Raw genomic sequence first — 6,000 nt, 5'->3', positions numbered from 1 at the left:
AAGTACCATTTCCCAATATTCAATGAGCCGTGAATGTCTCCACCAATCTCCCTTGTAGCACCTTATCAAACGCTGTTTGACACACACACAATATCCTCAACATTGTCTTTATCTACATTCCCAGTGTGAACAAGCGGAGACAGGATTACAGTCACAAAGAGCAATTTCAGGAGAGACACCATGAAGCTTTTCTATGCTCAGATGGTAATGGACGATGCAACAGTTCTCTGCGAACTGCGGATAAGGCCAGGATAAAATATGCTGTGATGGGCTGAGGAGGGCAATGGGTTGTTCTTGAAGAATGAGATTAAATGTGCTAAAAGGTCTTATTTATGCAACCAATCAGATAATTCCAGCACACTATGAGGAACTGGAGCCATCCAGCCTTCAGGGAGGATATTGTGCAACCAGGAGCCCGACAGACCTACAGAGAACAGCTTTGTAGGTCACTGTGTCTGAGGCAGAACCACCAAGTGAACATTTCCTTTCTCCTGTGCAGGAGATCGGCAGCTCAGAGAGAGTGAGGCCAAGAGGTGGGAATTCACCACCGTCACCAACTGGCCACAGAGAGAAATACCAAGGTAGGCTCAAGGGATCAATTAACTCAATATCGTTTACATTAGTGTTTAACCTCAGCACCAAGTCACTTTGGATCTGCAGATTTGTGGAGTTCTGTAGCTTATAACAACACACATTTACTCAGCGCCATTCTCAAGAGATAGCGTCCTGATCCACTTTACAGTGTATTACAGATTTAACGGAGGACACGAGGGGAACTAGGAGTCCGGAACCAGCAGTGGAGGGTGTTGGCGTGGGTGGGGGGTGGGGTAAGTAGATCGGATATGTTGGAAGGAGTGAGGGAATTAGATGATGTGAAAACGAGTTGGAGGATCTTGAATTTGAAGTTGAAAGCTTAGTGGTTGATTACAGTCAAAGTAGCGCTCGTCTCGCAAACGAGAGGTCCCGAGATCCATTCCCGAGCAGCGCAAAACTTTCGGCAAGTTTCCTTCCTCCAAACACACGCCACTTATTTAGTGGGATCCCGCTTGTTAGTCGATTGGTGGATTGCTTTCTGTCGGTAAAAATCCATTTTGTCTCTTTTTTTGTCTGTAACTCCCTCCGTGTGTGTGTGTTTTCCTGTGTCTGTACATCTCTTTCTGTGTGCGTCTCTGCATCTCTCTCTGTATCTCTCATTGTCTATGTCTATGTATGATGTGTATCACTGAACCTCTCTCTGTGTCTATGAGTATCTGTACTTATGTCACTCTCTGCCTGTCTTTGTGTCTTAATTGCTCTGTCTGTGTGTATCCCTATTTGTCTCTTGGGGGCAAATGTATGTTTCTGCATCGAACTCACTTTGCCTGTACGTGACTCTATCTCTCTCTCTCTCTTTCTCTCGCTATGCCTTTATGTGCCTCTGTATTCCAGTCAGTGTGGAGAGAGGAAATTTTGTGATTGTGGAAACGCTGTTGTTCTTCTGTTAATAAGGATATAAACTGCAGCTTCGGGCTGTGTGTTTAACGCACTAATTATGTTGACACAATTGAACTCACTGCAACATGGTTTTAAAGCTCAAACTAACAGGATTGACACCAAATCTACATTCTCAACCTTCAAGTTATCAGTGAAACAAACTGCCCCAGTTTGAGCTGTTGCTATATGTTGATGGTTTACTTGAGCTGATTCGTCTGTCTGCCGTTTTTCGAACAGTTGTTATAACCTTTGCAACCCTCCAGTCCTCGGACACTGCTCCCATATCCAAGGAGGTTTAAACAATTGAGGCCAAAGCATCCGGTATTTCCAACTGAAACTCTCTCAGCAATCCAGGATGCATCCCATCTTTTAAGTATCTTCTCTCCCTTTTTATCATATCCAAATTCTCTACCTCTCCCGGTTTTACTGTGACATTGACAGTATCCTCTTTTGTGATGACAGAAGCATTCTTTCAATACTTCAGCCGTGCTCTCTGCACCACTAGAAGTTTTCCCTAATTGACCCCGCCATTCCTTTGAGCATCTTTGCAATCTTGTTGTGCCCGTTGGCACCCTTTCAATTTTCTCAGTATTTATCCAGTTCCCATTTGAAAGCCGGTATGAAATCGGCCTCAACCAATACTCCCACAGGGCATTCCAGATACTGACTGCTTTGTGCATCAAAATAGTTCTGATCTGTACCAACCATACTCTGTATGTATGAATCTCTTTCACTGGATACCTCTGACAGGTGTGGATTCTCCTGCTCGGGTCTGTCCTAATTATACCAATTACAGCTTCAGAGTGTGTCATTTGCCTCAGTTGGTAGCTCATTGGCCTCTCAGTCAGAAGATTGTTGTTCTAAGCCCCACAATCCACAAGAAAATCATGAAGGAAATCCAAGAGCTGTGGGCACAAGTGCACATGACAGGAAGCAATAGGTAGAACAAGGACAACAACAAAAACAGCAACAACAAGACTGTATTTATAGAGCGCCTTTCAACTCAGGAGGACGTCCCTAACCGCTGGAGTTGGGTCGGGACCCGAGCAGGGGGGAAATGGTCAGGTTGGGGGGAGTGAAGGGAGGGAGCGAGGAACGGGTAGAGACTCGAGAGGGGAAGTGAAGGCACGGTTGAAGAGAAAGGTCTTGAGACCGGCCTTGAAGGAGGAAAGGGAGGAAGCGGCGAAGCCACTGGGGGATGGATTTCCAGAGTCTAGGGGCTGAGAGTCTGAAAGCCCGGCCACCGATGGTAGGGCGGTTGGGGCGGGGAATGTGGAGCAGACCGGAGCCAGAGGAACGGAGGGTACGGGCAGGTAAGTAGGGGGATAGTGGATCGGTGAGGTAGGAGGGAGCGAGGCCGTGATTGGCCTGGTAGGCGAGGATGAGGATCTTGAATTCAATCCTCTGGGGGATGTGGAGCCGGTGGAGGGGAGCGAGGGTGGGAGTGATTTGGTCGCGAAGTCTGGTGCGGGACAGTACACGAGCTGCAGAGCAATGAATGACCTGCAGTGTGGAGGGAGGGCCGGGAAGGCCGCGAGGAGAGAGTTCCCATAGTCCATCCTTGATGTGATAAAGGCGTGGACCAGAGTTTAAGCCGCGTGAGGGGTGAGATAGTGCCGTAGTCAGGAAATGTTTCGAAGGTGTGGAAGGCAGTGCCAGTTGTGGCGCTGATATGACGGAGAAAGGACAGCTCAGGGTCCAACAGAACCTCGACGTTCCTGATGGCTTTGAGAGGTGGAGAGTGCGGCCTCAGATGCTGATGCTGTCAGTGCCTGAGGTGCGGAGGCGCTGACATGAGCCAATCAGTAGGGCCTCAGTTTTGTGCACGTTGAGCTGAAGAAAGTTGTCTCTCGTCCAGGACTTGATGTCGGACAGACAGCTGTCAGGACATCGGTGGTCGTGGAGTTGAGGGTAGAGGAGGAGAGGTAGAGTTGAGTGTCATCCACATACATGCATAGCAGCCTTTCTCGATCTGCTTGTTTCTCAGACTTCAGTTCGCCAGATGTCTGAAGCTACAGCCTTTAATTTCTGTGGTCCAATTGTCTTACATCTGTGCTGAAGGATCCAACTGCTCTTTATCTCAGAGGTGTGAACTTCTTTCCTGCAAAATATGGAATGTATTAGGAAGCTGACCTCGATCAGTCCAGCAAAGCTCTGCTTAACCCCAAGGGGCAAGGAAAGGGGGTTGTAAATTGGGTGGTTGTATGAAAGATCTGACTGTCTATTGCCTTGGGACATCCTCGCGATGTGAAAGCTGCCGTACAAATGTGATGTTATTCTTGTTCTAACCTTGAGATGTTTAGGTTTTCACCGGTTGCCTTCTTCCTCAGAAGCTGACAAAACAAACGAGATTGTCATGAACTTTCTCCTCGAGGTATTTGTCCTTCATATTGACGTTGATGTGAAACCTAAAAGCCACAGTAAACCGCGATTCAGTGCCATTCCAGCGCTTGGCTCTCAGTGTCAGAGAACACAGACAATTCATTGAAGGTTATTCTGTGAAGACGCGATAAGGCGCTGTACCAAATGCAAGAATTATTATTATTATTGTACTAAATACGTCATCTGAAATGCTATGATCTGAACCGATACAACTTCTGTCATGTTTTAACAGTATAATGTTTAGGTGTTGCTGGATGGCTATTTGATGTCTGTTGGATCAGAATGGAATCTTTTCTAATCCAAAGCGTCCACATCTCTTCATTTATTTCCAATGCTGAACATTAGTGCCCTTATGGTTTCCGGGGGTGTTATTTGTTGGCGGCGATATAATCGGTGGAGTCCTGTAGCGGAAGCAGTTAGTGCAAACACTAGTAATTTCAGAGATAACACTGATAATATTTGCATTTGTTATGGCGCCTCATCACATCCTAAAGCGCAACACAGGATATAGTGTAAAGTGAACTCACTGTGTGTATTGTGGGCAATATATTTGGGTGAGGCCCCAATGTCTGGGCTCTCTGTGGATCAAGTGCGTGGATGACTGTAGTGACGGGATCCGCCTTTGTCATTTGGGAAAACATTCCAGAATTGTTTGTGTGGGTTATTCATTGGCGTCGGGAGGCCTCAGTGTGAGGTTTAAACGGTCGATGGGTTCAGTCGCCTCTGTCGGTCGGTTGTCTCTCTCTCTCTCTGTGTCTCTCGTCGCTTGACTTTGGCGCCTCTTTTTCCCTCCGACTCGGCGCCTGCGCAGTGGTGTCCCTGAGTGCGAGACCGACGGTTTTTTTGAACTCGGCGCCTGCGCAGTGCCGTCTCCGGGCGCGGGGCTGACGGTGTTTCGGGGCGCGGCGCCTGTCTGTCTGAGCGCGAGGCGGGACCGCGGGAGGTGGTGATGGCGGCGGAGACGACGGTCAGTGTCGGTGACAGAGAGAGAGATTGTGAGAATGTGTGAGAGAGTGACAGTGTGAGAGAGTGTGAGAGAGAGTGTGTGAGAGAGACTGTGTGAGAGCTACTGTGAGAATGTGTGAGAGAGAGCGAGAGTGAGTGTGTGAGAGAGACTGTGTGAGAGAGTGAGAGAGAGACTGTGTGAGAGAGTCAGAGAGAGAGAGTGAGAGTGTGAAAGAGTGTGTGAGAGTGAGAGACTGTGTGAGAGAGTGAGAGTGTGAGAGTGTGTGAGACAGTAAGAGTGTGTGAGAGAGACTGTGTGAGAGTGTGAGACTGCGAGAGAGTGAGATTGAGAGAGAGAGAGACTGTGTGAGAGACTGTGTGAGAGTGTGAGACTGCGAGAGAGTGAGATTGAGAGAGAGAGAGACTGTATCAGAGACTGTGAGAGAGAGTGTGAGATAGTGAGAGACTCTGTGAGAAAGTGAGAGTGTGAGAGAGAGACTGTTTGAGAGTGAGAGACTGTGTGAGAGAGTGAGAGACTGTGTGAGAGCGAGAGAGACTGTGTGAGAGAGTGTGAGACTGAGAGAGTGAGGGTGTGAGAGAGAGAATGAGAGAGACTGTGTGAGAGAGTGAGAGTTTGAGAGAGAAACTGTGAGATAGTGAGAGACTGTATGAGAAAGTGAGAGTGTGAGAGTGAGAGACTGTGTGAGAGAGTGAGAGGGTGTGAGAGAGTAAGAGTGTGTGAGTGAGAGACTGTGTGAGAGAGAGACTGTGAGAGAGAGACTGTGAGAGAGTGAGTGTGAGAGAGTGAGTGTGAGAGTGAGTGTGAGAGAGAGAGACTGTGTGAGAGAGAGACTGTGTGAGAGCTACTGTGAGAATGTGTGAGAGAGAGCGAGAGTGAGTGTGTGAGAGAGACTGTGTGAGAGAGTGAGAGAGAGACTGTGTGAGAGAGTCAGAGAGAGAGAGTGAGAGTGTGAAAGAGTGTGTGAGAGTGAGAGACTGTGTGAGAGAGTGAGAGTGTGAGAGTGTGTGAGACAGTAAGAGTGTGTGAGAGAGACTGTGTGAGAGTGTGAGACTGCGAGAGAGTGAGATTGAGAGAGAGAGAGACTGTGTGAGAGACTGTGTGAGAGTGTGAGACTGCGAGAGAGTGAGATTGAGAGAGAGAGAGACTGTATCAGAGACTGTGTGAGAGAGTGTGAGATA

Source organism: Callorhinchus milii, unplaced genomic scaffold (genome assembly GCF_018977255.1).
Source record: "Callorhinchus milii isolate IMCB2004 unplaced genomic scaffold, IMCB_Cmil_1.0 Scaffold510, whole genome shotgun sequence".
Lineage (NCBI taxonomy): Eukaryota > Metazoa > Chordata > Chondrichthyes > Chimaeriformes > Callorhinchidae > Callorhinchus > Callorhinchus milii.
Note: the sequence above shows the minus strand (reverse complement) of the source record.